At 45.0% G+C, this 16,486-nt stretch overlaps 1 pseudogene; it reads left to right on the plus strand.

The window, feature by feature from the left end:
* Positions 1-678: 678 nt before the first annotated feature.
* LOC148054105 (uncharacterized) lies at positions 679-15,230 on the plus strand (annotated as a pseudogene).
* Positions 15,231-16,486: the final 1,256 nt, after the last annotated feature.

A 16,486-nucleotide genomic window follows, 5' to 3' on the forward strand; every position in this document is an offset into this window, starting at 1 on the left:
CTGGAAGTACAGTGCCACCTAAAAAGTAGGCAACTATGGAAGGGTGGTATGGTGTAGAAGTTTATTGTTAATTAATTACCTGTTTGTATTGGGGGCACCCTATGGGCTTCTTCACAGACTCACACTCTTTCATAGTGGGCAGGGTCCTGTGCCCCGCAGAGCTGACAGATGCGCATCCCGGGGCCACACCCAGCATGTGCGAGGCCAGAGGAGAACCCGAGTGGGTGCCAGCGGAGCAGCAGGAGACAAACGCTAAGTGTCAGTGACATCCCCAGGGCGGCCATGTCAGAAGGATCATGAGGTGATGCCTATGGCAGGGGGAAGGAACAGGCTGCATCCAGGCGAGGCCATAACGCGCACTCACCATGGTAGCCCAACCCTGTACTCCACCTTCGACCTGTTACGGCCGGCCACTATGACATCACCATCCCCACCACTCTGTACTGGTGATGCCACACCGCCCTGACCCAATCACAGGTAGCGGAGGGGGATCCCTGGAGGTGTCCGAGAGCCGCCACCGGTTCGGGGCGGGTGGGCGGTAGGTGTATAGGAAGGTAGGAGGGGTGATGTCCAGGTTGACACGTCAACCGTTGTCTTGGCGTCCCTCCACTCCGAGCGGTGCGGCAGGGATGAGCCGGACGGCCTCGCACCTACCGTAGCGGTGCAGCAGCCTCCACTATGAAGCGGAAGAGCTGGGCTGAGGCCCGTGACCACGCGGGCCCAGCGCCACCGGCTCTGAAGAGACCTCAGAGTACAGTGTCGAGGGGTGAGATGGAGCAATGGCAGGAGACCTGCCTAAAAGATCGCAGGTAAGAGTGCGTGCCGGGGGCGGCAGAGTTTGTAGCCGTGTTGATGGAGGTGACCGGGGTGGGGGCATAGGGGTGCGGTGCGGTACATGGCTGTTTGCTGCCCCGCGGCTCTGCGAGTTGCTGTGCAATTTGGCGATGGCCTGGCTGCGGGATAGTTTTGTGAAGAAACACGACTGTAAACACTGCGATGAGAGAGTGGTGGTTCGCAGCAGCTCTGTCAGTCTGAAGGGCTTTCTGCTGAAAAATATCACGTTAAGTAGGGGAAGTGTTGGGGGAAGGGGGGCAGGGTAGTGGTCGCTGCACTCGGAATTCTGGGCATAGCGTGTCACTCCCCTACCCTGGTGGGTGCTGTGCCTGCTGCGCTTGGCTCCTGTGTGGAAAGCATGACCGCGGAAAGGGAAAACTTACTGTGTTTTGTTCCTGTCCCCCGCAGTGACTCCCAAGAGGGTGTTTACTCTCGGGAGCCCCCATAATGGGAAACTACTTTGTACGGTAAATCACGTGTTGACCTAAACGCTTGGCCGGTTGACTGCTGTTTCTGCAATATATGTAATAAATCAATTTTTACGTATATCTGTAGTTTTCAATAGCGAAGTATTTAAAAAAGCATCCCTAATTCAACCATTCCATGTCCCAGAAGAATAAAAATTGCATTTTTAAATAACTTTGTATGGCAGTACTGAGCAATTGCCTTGTGCTATTTTTTCTGCTCCTAAGGGAGACAAGGGAAAATATATTTGAACACATAAAATATCTGTTTCTATGAAAAAATATATATTTTAGAAAAGAGGCTTATAAAAGTACAGCAAGATGCTAAAAAACTTGATTTCCTTTCCTTGGGTGTTTGTCATTGCTCTCATTTTATAAATAACATTTTAAAGAAGATGTAAAATTGTAATGTATAAACTTTGCACAGCAGGTGTGTGTTTCTCCCTCACCTCTTTTCTGTAGTTAATTTCAAAATGAATTCACTACAATAACCAGATCTGGAATTAAGTTACTTTATGTGGGAAAATAATGGAAGATTGGCGAGGAGAACTGTAAACACACTCAAGTGACTTGCAGCTGGGGTGTAGAGAAACACATATATCATACTAATCATTGTTTAGTCTTGTGTGCTTGACAAGTAGAACATCTGTGTTTAGATAACATAGGCCTGTGATAGACTCAGAGGCACCCTATCGAACATGCTTGAGATTCTTGCCCTGATCGAACATGCTTGAGATTCTTGCCCTGCTGTGGCACAGTGGTAAACTATGCCTGGGTGAATCCCTGATACACAGGCGAAAACAGCAGGTTCGGCGATCCTCTAGCAAGGACTGAGCTCCGCAATGCCTGCGTTCCCGCTTGTGTGCCTCTGCCTGGGGTGCTGCTTCGGGGATCCCCTGGTTCGTGAGGTAATGAAAAAAAATTTACTCTTTGCATTTTATCCGTGGTTTTGTGGTTGTTCCTGTGTCCTGTGCAGGCTCACACACTTTAAATTATATAAATGAGTCATTTTTTGAGGTTTGTTTGTCCTCCTGCTAAATAGATATCCAGTTTGTTTACAGTGAGGAATTAACTTTTTAAAGGGTGCTCTAAGCTGTACCATATATGCTTTTTTTCCCCTTTAATTTAGAATCATTTTACTTACACTGTCATTTGGAATTTTTATGAAATAACATTTGGTTTGATATGTTCATTGATGTTTCTTTCTGTTGAAACCATTGAGTTCAAGTTTTTTCCCAGTATTGTTTGCTTGACACTGTAAACCTTGTGCATTATGGAGAAAACAAAATTTTCTGAAATGATAAGAACACTTTTATTGAGTGTCATTAAGCTTTTCAAGATTTTGACTATCAACGTTTTCTTTTAGTTTTCATTATACAGCTGTCTCACTACAAAAGTGGTATTTACTCTTTTATCAAAATAACCTCACTTGTGAGTCTTTCTCAAACTGAAGACTTTAAACATGAGTTTAAGGCTTTTACTATCTAATCCAGCACTGAAAGCGCATGAACATGCATAATGTAGTCTTGTAAATGTGACAAGAGTAACAGAGCACAAGGACTATATCTGATAAGGAAAGTAACGCAATGTTGTTGATCAGTCACGACATGATTCTGAAAACAACTTTTTCATGGTTGACTCTGAAATAAAAAGTTCCTTTTGCTTTTTATTGTGTCTTCATTTTCTTTTTAGAAGGCCAGGTTATTGTTATAATTGTCAACTGTATCATCACTAAATTCAAAATATATTGTAGTGATGCAGGAATGAACCTTTTTATGGTAGAATGACTGAAAAAATCCCTTAGATTTTTACTTATCATTTTGACATTGTAACAACATTTGTCCTTTATGTTTTCTATTGTGTCTTCCTGATATTTTGAAGTCTTTAAAATCTAACTTATAACAAAATACTATATACCAACTCTGGATTTAGAAATACACCTCTGCTACAATAATAAATAACTTTCTGGTTGCATTCTCGATAATTCAAAACAGATTTAAGTTGGTTTTAGTTGTACTATCTCCTCTGCATTTCTTATCTGAGGGATGCGTTTAACAGTCAAACTGTAGAATTTCTCTTTTTATGAAATAAACTTTACTGTTTGTATACAGACTTATTGTCCTGTAGTGAGTGCCTGCTTGGTATTTAGTTGCCTCTTGAATTATTGAAATTTCTTTTTCTAAGGCCTTTACAGCAGATCTTCTCAGGCTTATTGAGAGTAAAAGAAAGGAGGTTATTTTGTATCATCTCTAGATTCACATGAACGTGATTATGAAGTGGTAGCTCTCAGTATTCTAAACATATATTTCCACAGAATATTGTTGAGCTGAAAAACATGCAAAATGCTTTTCTTCCTATATGCACACTGCAATTGGATGCATGATTATAGCTTGTGTAGACATGCTTGTGCTAGCTTTAATCTCACTAGTTCATATACCAGCAGCAGCAAAGCTGTGGTAGCATAGCCCTCAGTTAGGGGTATATAGGCTTATTTTGTACCTTGGATGCTTGCTCAAGTTAGTTGCCTGCAGTGAAGTCCATATTTCTGTATTTTAACTGCTTTGTTATTTGAGACTAACAAAAGTCTAATTTGTAATTGAAGTCTATATAACCTACTGCAGTCATATCTTCTAATTGCAGTGCAGCTGTGGCTTGTAAGGCAGTAAATCCTACTCTCTCATTCTTCTGATAGAGGATTAGAAAGATCTGCTTGCTTTATGATAGTTTTAGGATGACCTTTTATCAGAAATTTGGAAGAATTTAGAAGTATTCAAGTACATTGTATATAAATGTAATACCGAAGATCTAAATTTAACCAAGGAAGCATAAAAAATATTAAAATGGAAGCCTTACTCCTGCAGTCCAAACCTTTATGGAGTTCTGTTGAAATCAATTCAGTGCTCCAGTGTATTATATGTATAAGCCCTGATCCTACAATTGGATCCTCAAAGGAGGAATGCTCATTTCACAGTGTATTATGCTCCTATTAAAAAATTAACACACTAATCTTTGGCTACTGTGAACAAAACTGGGAATGTGATTGCAAAAAATGGGTAAAAACAGATGTAGTGAGTAATTTATCATTTGTCTGATATTGGCCAGTACACTTGTCTGTGTAGTTAACTTTTAAATTTCCCAGTAGGAAACACCTTAAAAAGGTGGTGCTTACTGTTTACTTAATAGGGAGCAATTGTTAGTGCACTGACATGGACAGCTTATCAGGGTAGTGGCATTTGGCACACACTGCTCTTATTGTGAGGTTGTTCTGTAAATTTATTCAACTTGAGTTTCTTGCTAAGTTCTTTCAGGTGTCTTAAGAATAGCAATAATTAATGTGATTCAAAGATACCAATGCAGAATGTACCTGGCCTTTGAATTGCTGTTGGCATTCTACACTGTTCACTCAAGACACAAATTCTTATTTTTGTTGGAGATTTTTGCAAAAGCTGCAGAAAATTTTCAGCAAAATAGGAAGCGCTGAGGAAGCAAGTGAGTCTGTTACTCCAAATTCTATTTTGGAGCAAAGCACAATTCTTTTAGGCCTTTGACCTATGCAAATGTATTTTTTTGTGTGGGGTTTTTTTCCCTGCTCTTGTATTTGAGGATTTTTGATTACCCTTTCTGTAGTGCTTTTATATTTTCAAAAGTGATATACGGTTTGTGTGAAGAGGTTGGATGCAGGAAGGTAGCATGTCAGTTTGAGTACTACAGCCATTCTGCCCAGACTTTGATATGAATGTTGTTTGTGTACACTAAGAGCCCAGTCTTATGCAATAATTAGACTGGGTCTAAAGAACAGATGCCATTGAGGGAGAAATTCTGGCTGTATATTCCCACTGCTAACCCACAGTGAGCTGGTTCAGGGAGCTAACCCAGAAGAAAAGTTTTCCTTGTAAGGAACCTGGTGGCACCTAACAGTTTGGTAGTAGTGTGAAATTATAGCTTAGGGCTGCAGTTTGACATGTGTTTAATCTAGCAATGCCAGTTTAAACATAACCCCTAGATATAATATCATCTCAGTTTTCCTTTTTTCTTCCTCCACTGCCCTCAGTCTCTCTCTCTCTCTCTCACATACACACACACACACACACACACACACACGTGCTCATTCTCAGGGAAAAAGGAAGTAAACCAGCTAAGAAACTTTTTTCTTTTTGTTTCTCTTTTGCTGTTTCTCTTTTGCTGTTTCTTCCATTTCTTCCTTTTCTTTCCCCCTTTTGTCCCCGTCCCCCCCCTTTTTCCCTTCCCCCCCCCTTTTTTCCCTTTGGAAACCCTCACACATTAGTGCATATGAATTCTGCTTTTGTTTCAAAAAAAAATTTTGCTCATGCTCATCATTTACACAGACATTTATATTACAAAGAACTTTCAGACCAAAGCCTCAATTGAAATTAAAACCAAACCAAACCCAAACAACCCCCCCCAACATATCACCTCATTTACCTTAAATAACACAGTAAAAAACCAACTACCTTGCACATAGCCTTAGTTTCTACTTCATAATACTTTTTCATAAATGGTATTTTAAGTCATGTAATGCAGTTTGTGAAAGATATAATTTATTGTATGTTCCATAAAATGAATATTGACTATGATATAGTCTATTCATAGCTATTGTGTTAATATGCAGAAGGCCTATCAACTATTAAAATATTATTCCATTTAAGAAACATTCTGTAACATCACTGCTTTAATTAAAACAGCTAATTAGTTTGTACTTCTGTAGAATTAAAATAAATTACCTAGAGCTTATAGTAGTCTTCCATAGTGTGCATTGTGGCTAGAAGAAAAATTCTCTGAAATGCATTTTCACAGGGAATTTGAATTTCTCTCCTCCTGTTTTCCTCAAAATATTTATATGGTTTGCAGCTTGTATTGAAATAATTTAGTGAAAAGTGTATAACTTCTTAAATTTTTTAGTGTTATTATTCCTAAATCAAAATACTACTAGGAATATTTTGCTGCCCTACTTGAGTTAGGAGTCAACCCTACTTGAATAGTTATATCAATCTTTTTCCCTTTTAGTTCAGACTCTTAAAAATAATTAATCTTGCTGTGAAAATGATGAATCTTATCTAAGGAAACAAGGTAGACTAATGTTCTCTCTATTATACAGCTAGTGTCCCTTGTATATTTGAAGAGACCAAATTATCAGTCAGGATAGTGAACTCTCTTGGCTAGCCAGGCAGTCCTGTAGACTGAAGCCCTGTAGACTGAAGAGTATCAGTCACTTTTTGATTTATTGATAGCTTGAGCAGTGGTAGGTGTCTCCAGATTTGGAGGGGAGTGGCCTGTTTTCCTAAAAATTTTGAGGGAATTGGGGAGAAAAAAATATTGCATTTGACAGACCTCATAAAACAGATAAGCTTGGCAAAAACGAAACTTCTATCAGGAGGTCAGAGAAGACATGCTTCTATGTAACCTCTCTCTACCTCATCCCTCCCTATGATGAATGTAATAAATTATTTTTAAAAGCTTTTTATATGGATTTATTTCTCTCCAAGGTATATTATCCTGCTGGCATTAAATCTTTTTCTGGTTTCTCTCTTGGGTTGTAGGGCTTGTGCTTTTGTGTTTTGCCATTTCTCTTCATATCCCCCCCCCCCCCCCCCCGGTAATTTATGAAGCAAAGTTGTGAACTATTTAAAAGATGGTTCTACTGACCTGAACACTGTTCCATTTAAGCTGATTTTGATTTGTTTAAAGACCAATATGTTGGCCTGAATAAGAAATTAGTGTGAAAATTAGTATGGTGTTTGGGGAATATATTAGATTCAGAAATACAAAGTGATGCTTCCATTACAGATTAACTGGAAAAATTCTTGGGATACATGGATGTCCTGGTTTAAGCTGGGATAGAGTTAATTTTCTTCTTGGTAGCCGGTATGGGGCTGTGTTTTCGGTTTAGGATGAGAACAATGTCGATGATTGATACACTGATGTTTTGGTTCTTGCTAAGTAGTGCTAAGCTGTTGCTAAGTGGCGCTCACACTGGTCAAGGACTTTTCAGCTTCCCCTGCTCTGCCGGGTGCACAAGAAGATGGGAGGGGGCACAGCCAGGACAGCTGACCCAAACTGGCCAAGGGGCTATTCCATACCACATGACGTCATGCTCAGTATATGAGCGGGGGGAGTTGGCCGGGGGAGGGGCAACGATCGCTGCTTGGGGGATGTGCTGGGCATCGGTTGCGGGTGGTGAGCAACTGCAGAGTGTATCGCTTGCTTTGTATTACTATTGTACTATTATTACTTGTTTTTATTATTATTATTACTATTACTACTGTTCTATTTTAATTTTACTTTAGTTATTAAACTGTTCTTATCTCAACCCACGAGTTGAAACCCCCTTTTGCCCTTCCGATTCTCTCCCCCATCCCAACACGGGGGGGAGTGAGCGAGCGGCTGCGTGGTGCTTAGTTGCTAGCTGGGGTTAAACCACGACAGTCCTTTTTGGCGCCCAACGTGGGGCACGAAGGGTTTGAGATAATAACAGATTAACCAGAGTGTATTAAGGAATTTGTATCTGTTAACAGTTATTGGTCGTAATATTGATTCATCTGTTCTCGGTACTAGTCTACCTGATCTGCACCATGCTCCTGTTTTTGCTGTGCAGGTTGAAGATTGGTGTGGGTTTTTTCAGTTTGCTGTGCTTTGCCATAATGAGTGATGTTTTGCCTGGAAGACTGGTTATTCAAACACTGACCTTGGGCATTATCTGGTATTTGTGTTCTGTAATGAAGCCATCACTGTACTTCGGGTACCACCTCATGGAGACAATTAGCAATTATACCTCTTCCTCTGAGAGGTTTTTTATGGAGGAAATACAGAATGGCACCTTCACTGCCTTCTTCTATGATGTTTCCTCCTTCATTACAACAACTTTTCAGTATCTTGAACATCCTTGAGTAGTTGAGATATATCCATAGGTAGTTCTTGGGAATTTTGTTTCAGTTTTATCTAAGGTTAATAAGCATTTTAAGAATATCATCCAGAGATCTGCCCCAAGGCCAGATAGTTATGAGTGGCAGGGTGTGTAGGAGAGTATGGGCAAATGCCTAGGATGGTGGGCACCTCCAGTGTTTTGGAACTTCACCTCTGAACAAGTGCAGAATCCTGAAAAACTAGTAAAGTATTTGGAAAATTTATGTTGTCACCCTGGCAACTCCAGAGAGACACAAATCACTGCAACATGCTGGGGCCTGGCCCATGCCTACTGAGCCCTATTCAACTCTATTCAGAACCCTCAAGGGGAAGAGAAGGTCTCTGGACCGGCCCCCATGGCTGTGCCAGCCCCTGCCACAGGCGCTGCGGCTGTGCCAGCCCCCGCGCCGGCCCCCGTGGCTGCGCCAGCTCCCGCGATAGGCGCTGTGGCTGAACCAGAGAACCAACCCATGCCAGTATCACTTGCCCCTATACAGAAGAAAAAATACACAAGGAAATCAACTCGTTTAGTAAGGGCTGATGATGAGCCAGGGCCATCACAAGAACAGGAGGAGGAAGAGGCAGAACCCATAAATGAGATGGTAACCACCCAAACCCTGTCCCTGAGTGAGCTGCGAGATATGCGAAAAGATTTCGGTCGTCGTCCAGGTGAGCACATCGTCATCTGGCTGCGCCGATGCCTGGATAATGGGGCTAGTAGCCTGGAATTAAAGGGTAGGGAAGCCAAGCAGCTGGGATCCTTTTCTAGGGAAGGGGGCATTGACAAAGCGATTGGAAAAGGGGCAAAAGTCCTCAGCCTCTGGAGGCGACTCCTGTCAGGCCTGAAGGAAAGGTATCCCTTCAAGGAAGATGTTATATGTCACCCAGGCAAGTGGACCACCATGGAGAGAGGTATCCAGTACGTGAGGGAATTAGCCATGCTGGAGGTGATTTATGGTGACCTGGACAACAAGCCAAAGATCCAGATGAAGTCCAGTGCACACGACCCATGTGGCGGAAGTTTGTACAGAGTGCACCATCATCGTACGCAAACTCTTTGGCAATAATGACCTGGAAAGATGAAGAGGGACCAACGGTGGATGAATTGGCTGGCCAACTCCGACAATACGAAGAAAGTCTCTCTGCCTCCCTACGGGCCTGCATCTCAGCTGTGGAGAAACTGCCTGACGTGCTAGCTGAGAAATTATCCTGGGAGTTCCAGCGATTCAAAGAGGTCATGTCCTACTCCTCACCTGTACGGACCAGTATCTCAGCCATCAGGTGTAAGCGTCCGTCTGCTCAGGAGAGAAGATGTAGTGAATACACACCACAGGCCACCCTGTGGTTTTATCTGCATGACCGAGGAGAGGACATGAGGAAGTGGGATGGAAAATCGACCTCGACCCCAGAGGCACGAGTACGTGAGTTGCAAGGAAAAACAATTACAAAAGGGGGTTCTTCCAGGAAAATTGCTGCTCCAGTTTCCAGTGAGCAGTTCCCCAGAAAGAGTAAAAGGGCTGATTTTGCTTCCGATTGTAATAAAGGGGTTTTTGATTCGCATTTACAAGAAGTGAGTAACGAATGCTATGACCAGGACTAGAGGGGCCCTGCCTCCAGCCAGGTGGAGGAAAGGGACAACTGGGTGTACTGGACTGTGTGGATTCGATGGCCTGGCACATCAGCCCCACAGGAGTATAAGGCTTTAGTAGACACCGGTGCACAGTGTACACTAATGCCATCCATCAAGCTATAAAGGGGCAGAACCCATCTGTATTTCTGGAGTGAGAGGGGGATCCCAACAGCTGACTGTATTGGAGGCTGAAGTGAGCTTAACCAGGAATGAGTGGCAGAAGCACCCCATTGTGACTGGCCCAGAGGCTCCGTGCATCCTTGGCATAGACTACCTCAGGAGAGGGTGTTTCAAGGACCCAAAAGGGTACCGGTGGGCTTTTGGTATAGCTGCCTTGGAGACGGAAGAAATTAAACAGCTGTCTACCCTGCCTGGTCTCTCGAAGGACCCTTCTGTTGCGGGGTTGCTGAGGGTCAAAGAACAACAGGTGCCAATCGCTACCACAACAGTGCACCGGCGGCACTATCGCACCAACAGAGACTCCCTGATTCCCATCCATAAGCTGATTCGTCGACTGGAGAGCCAAGGAGTGATTCAGCAAGACTCACTCACCCTTTAACAGTCCCATATGGCCAGTGCGAAAGTCTAGTGGAGAGTGGAGACTAACAGTAGACTATTGGGGCCTGAACGAAGTCACGCCACTGCTGAGCACTGCTGTGTCGGGCATGCTAGAACTTCAATACGAACTGGAGTCAAAGGCAGCCAAGTGATATGCCACAACTGATATTGTCAATGCATTCTTCTCGATCCCTTTGGCGGCATAGTGCAGGCCACAGTTTGCTTTCACTTGGAGGGGCGTCCAGTACACCTGGAATCGACTGCCTCAGGGGTGTGTCGTGGTTTAACCCCAGCCAGCAACTAAGCACCACACAGCCGCTCACTCACTCCCCCCACCCCAGTGGGATGGGGGAGAGAATTGGAAGGGTGAAAGTCAGAAAACTCATGGGTTGAGATAAGAACAGTTTAATAATTGAAGTAAAATAAAATAAAATAGTAGCAATCGTAGTAGTAATAATAATAATAATATAATACAATAATAAAATACAAAGCAAGTGATACACTCTACAAAATACAAAGCAAGTGATACATTCTACAATTGCTCACCACCCACCGACCGATGCCCAGCATGTTCCTGAGCAGCGATCGCTTCCACCCTGGCCAACTCGCCCCAGTTATATACTGAGCATGACGTCATATGGTATGGAATAGCCCTTTGGCCAGTCTGGGTCAGCTGTCCTGGCTGTGCCCCCTCCCAGCTTCTTGTGCACCTGGCAGAGCAGGGGAAGCTGAAAAGTCCTTGACCAGTGTAAGCACTACTTAGCAACAACTAAAACATCAGTGTGTTATCAACATTATTCTCATACTATATCCAAAACGCAGCACTATACCAGCTACTAAGAAGAAAATTAACTCTATCCCAGCTGAAACCAGGACAGTATCCGCCCCTTATTCCATACCATATACGTCATGCCCAGGTCTTACACTTTCAAATACGTTCCAATTAATCACTACCAGTTTTCCAGTCTTTTGATATATTTTATATATATATACACACACACATATAGATATAATTTCCCTAGTCTATAGGCTATCCCTCTAAAATGTTTGTTGAGTTCATTTAGTCCATGACTTTGGGTTTCATCTGTCAGAACAGTCTTTCAGGGCAGGAGAGATGGTGTGTGGTGTTGGACTGTTGCATGCTGAAGCCAGTTCTGGTTCTATCACCGCTGCACTTTGCTCGGTTTCCTCAAAGTTCTTTCTTCATTAATTTGGGTGATTCTTACTGTATACTGTTGATATGGCACATAGTGATCATTGAAGTGATGACATCCAGTATTATATAGCAACTAACATTATACAATTCAGTTCACTGGCTATTTTCACCCAAAATCAAATCCCCTTGAGGTACACATCGGACTTCCCCATCCTCCCGCATCACCCACCAAGCGCACCCAGGTCCTTGAGAAAAAGCAGTCCCACAAATGGGTTTACCTCTGCCTGAGGTGGGAGTAACCCAGACTGTCTTCCCCAGCATATTTTTTAGGTGCACTACAGGGACTTTATCCCCCTCTACAGTACGTAAAAGTCTTGATTGGGCAGGGCCAGCTCAACTGGCAGATCCCCTACTGTTGACTAACCAGGTGGCCTTTGCTAAATGTGTATCCCAGTGTTTGAATGTCCCACCACCCATTGCTTTTAGTGTAGTCTTTAACAGTCCATTGTATCATGTGATTTTCCCGGAGGTTGGTGCATGATAGGGGATGTGATATACCCACTCAATGCCATGCTCTTTGGCCCAGGTGTCTATGAGGTTGTTTCAGAAATGAGTCCCGTTGTCTGACTCAGTTCTTTCTGGGGTGCCATGTCGCCACAGGACTTGCTTTTCAAGGCCCAGGATAGTGTTCTGGGCGGTGGCATGGGTCACGGGATATGTTTCCAGCCATCTGGTGGTTGCTTCCACCATTGTAAGCAAATGGCGCTTGCCGTGTAGGGTTTGAGGGAGTGTGATATAATCAACCTGCCAGGCCTCCCCATATTGATATTTCAGCCATCGTCCTCCATACCAGAGAGGCTTGAACCGCTTGACTTGCTTGATTGCAGCGCATGTCTCGCATTCATGGATAACCTGTGCAATAGTGTCCATGGTCAAGTCCACCCCTCGATCACGAGCCCATCTATATGTTGCATCTCTTCCCTGATGGCCTGAGGTGTCATGGGCCCGCAGAGCTAGAAATAATTCACCCTTATGTTGCCAGTCACAGGTCCACCTGAGCCACTTCAATCTTAGCAGCCTGATCCACCTGCTGGTTGTTTTGATGTTCTTCAGTGGCCCGACTCTTGGGTACGTGAGCATCTACGTGACGTACTTTTACAACCAGGTTCTCTATCCGGACAGCAATATCTTGCCACAGTGTGGCAGCCCAGATGGGTTTGCCTCTGCAGTGCCAGTTGCTCTGCTTCCATTGCTGTAACCAGCCCCACAGGGCATTTGCCACCATCCATGAGTCGGTAAAGAGATAGAGCATTGGCCGCTTTTCTTGTTCGGCAATATCTAAAGCCAGCTGGATGGCTTTCACCTCTGCAAACCGACTCCATTCACCTTCTCCTTCGGCAGTTTCTGCAACTTGTCTTACAGGACTCCATACAGCAGCTTTCCACCTCCGATGTTTCCCCACAAAACAACAGGACCCATCAGTGAACAAGGCATATTGCTTCTCATTTTCTGATAGTTTATTATATGGTGGGGCCTCCTTAGCAGGCGTCACCTCCTCCTCTGGCGATATTCCAAAATCTTTGCTTTCTGGCCAGTCCATGATCACTTCCAAGACTCCTGGGCGACTGGGGTTTCCTATTCGAGCCCGTTGTGTGATTAGTGCGACCCACTTACTCCATGTAGCATCAGTTGCATGTTGTGTACAGGGGACCCTACCTTTGAACATCCAGCCCAACACTGGCAGTCGGGGTGCCAAGAGGAGCTGTGCTTCAGTACCAACCACTTCCGAAGCAGCTCAAACTCCTTCATATGCTGCTAAAATCTCTTTTTCAGTTGGAGTATAGCGGGCCTCAGATCCTCTGTATCCCTGACTCCAAAACCCCAGGGGTCGACCTTGAATCTCCCCTGGTGCTTTCTGCCAGAGGCTCCAGGTAGGGCCATTCTCCCCGGCTGCAGTGTAGAGCACATTTTGTACATCTTGACCTGCCCGGACTGGCCCAAGGGCTGCTGCATGATCTGTCTCCTGTTTAATTTGTTTAAAGGCCTGTCGTTGCTCAGGGCCCCATTTGAAATCATTCTTCTTCCGGGTCACTTGATAGAGAGGGCTTACGATCAGACTGTAATTTGGAATATGCATTCTCCAAAAACCCACAACGCCCAAGAAAGCTTGTGTTTCCTTCTTGCTGGTTGGTGGAGACATGGCTGTTATTTTGTTGATCACATCCATTGGGATCTGACGACGTCCATCTGGCCATTTTATTCCTAAAAACTGGATCTCCTGTGCAGGTCCCTTGACCTTACTTTGTTTTATGGAAAAGCCAGCTTCCAGAAGGATTTGGACTATGTTCTTCCCTTTCTCAAAACTTCTTCTGCTGTGTTGCCCCGTACATTGATGTCATCACTGTATTGCAGCTGTTCCGAAGCCCCACCCTGTTCCAGTGCAGTCTGGATGAGTCCATGGCAAATGGTGGGGCTCTGTTTCCACCCCTGGGGCAGTCGATTCCAGGTGTACTGGACCCCCCTCCAAGTGAAAGCAAATTGTGGCCTGCACTATGCCGCCAAAGGAACTGAGAAAAACGCATTAGCGATATCATTTGTGGCATACCACTTGGCTGCCTTTGACTCCAGTTCGTATTGAAGTTCTAGCATGCCCGACACAGCAGTGCTCAGCAGTGGCGTGACTTCGTTCAGGCCCCAATAGTCTACTGTTAGTCTCCACTCTCCACTAGACTTTCGCACTGGCCATATGGGACTGTTAAAGGGTGAGTGAGTCTTGCTGAATCACTCCTTGGCTCTCCAGTCGACGAATCAGCTTATGGATGGGAATCAGGGAGTCTCTGTTGGTGCGATAGTGCCGCCGGTGCACTGTTGTGGTAGCGATTGGCACCTGTTGTTCTTTGACCCTCAGCAACCCCGCAACAGAAGGGTCCTTCGAGAGACCAGGCAGGGTAGACAGCTGTTTAATTTCTTCCGTCTCCAAGGCAGCTATACCAAAAGCCCACCGGTACCCTTTTGGGTCCTTGAAACACCCTCTCCTGAGGTAGTCTATGCCAAGGATGCACGGAGCCTCTGGGCCAGTCACAATGGGGTGCTTCTGCCACTCATTCCTGGTTAAGCTCACTTCAGCCTCCAATACAGTCAGCTGTTGGGATCCCCCTCTCACTCCAGAAATACAGATGGGTTCTGCCCCTTTATAGCTTGATGGATGGCATTAGTGTACACTGTGCACCGGTGTCTACTAAAGCCTTATACTCCTGTGGGGCTGATGTGCCAGGCCATCGAATCCACACAGTCCAGTACACCCAGTTGTCCCTTTCCTCCACCTGGCTGGAGGCAGGGCCCCTCTAGTCCTGGTCATAGCATTCGTTACTCACTTCTTGTAAATGCGAATCAAAAACCCCTTTATTACAATCGGAAGCAAAATCAGCCCTTTTACTCTTTCTGGGGAACTGCTCACTGGAAACTGGAGCAGCAATTTTCCTGGAAGAACCCCCTTTTGTAATTGTTTTTCCTTGCAACTCACGTACTCGTGCCTCTGGGGTCGAGGTCGATTTTCCATCCCACTTCCTCATGTCCTCTCCTCGGTCATGCAGATAAAACCACAGGGTGGCCTGTGGTGTGTATTCACTACATCTTCTCTCCTGAGCAGACGGACGCTTACACCTGATGGCTGAGATACTGGTCCGTACAGGTGAGGAGTAGGACATGACCTCTTTGAATCGCTGGAACTCCCAGGATAATTTCTCAGCTAGCACGTCAGGCAGTTTCTCCACAGCTGAGATGCAGGCCCGTAGGGAGGCAGAGAGACTTTCTTCGTATTGTCGGAGTTGGCCAGCCAATTCATCCACCGTTGGTCCCTCTTCATCTTTCCAGGTCATTATTGCCAAAGAGTTTGCATATGATGACGGTGCGCTCCGCACAAACTTCCGCCACATGGGTCGTGTGCACTGGACTTCATCTGGATCTTTGGATAACTGCTCATTGTTCAATTCATTATGCATCACCTCCAGCACAGCTAATTCCCTCAGGTACTGGATACCTCTCTCCATGGTGGTCCACTTGCCTGGGTGACATATAACATCTTCCTTGAAGGGATACCTTTCCTTCAGGCCTGACAGGAGTCGCCTCCAGAGGCTGAGGACTTTTGCCCCTTTTCCAATCGCTTTGTCAATGCCCCCTTCCCTATAAAGGGATCCCAGCTGCTTGGCTTCCCTACCCTCTAATTCCAGGCTACTAGCCCCGTTATCCAGGCATCGGAGCAGCCAAGTGATGATGTGCTCGCCTGGATGACGACTAAAATCTTTTCGCATATCTCGCAGCTCACTCAGGAACAGGGATCGGGTGGTTACCATCTCATTTATGGGTTCTGCCTCTTCCTCCTCCTGTTCTTGTGATGGCCCTGGCTCATCATCAGCCCTTACTAAACGAGCTGATTTCCTTGTGTATTTTTTCTTCTGTATAGGGGCAAGTGATACTGGCACGGGTTGGTTCTCTGGTGTAGCCACAGCACCTGTTACAGGGGCTGGCGTATCGGCAGCGCTCGTCACAGGGCCTGGCGTAGCCATAGTGTCTATTGCCGGGGCTGGCATAGCTGCAGCGCCAGTCATTTTGTTGTCAGATCCAGAGACCTTCTCTTCCCCTTGAGGGTTCTGAATAGTGTTTAATATGGCTCAGTAGGCATGGGCCAGGCCCCAGCACATTGCAGTGATTTGTGTCTCCCTAGAATTGCCAGGGTGACAGCATACTTTTTCCAAATGTTCTACTAATTCTTCAGGATTCTGCACTTGTTCAGGGGTGAAACTCCAAAACACTGGAGGTGCCCACCGTCCTAGGCATTTGCCCATCCTCTCCCACACACCCTGCCACTCATATCTATCCAGCCTTGGGGCAGATCTCTGGATGATATTCTGAAAATGCTTATTA

Source organism: Nipponia nippon, unplaced genomic scaffold, assembly GCF_047370975.1.
Source record: "Nipponia nippon isolate SJK-2023a ecotype South Korea unplaced genomic scaffold, ASM4737097v1 scaffold_34, whole genome shotgun sequence".
NCBI lineage: Eukaryota > Metazoa > Chordata > Aves > Pelecaniformes > Threskiornithidae > Nipponia > Nipponia nippon.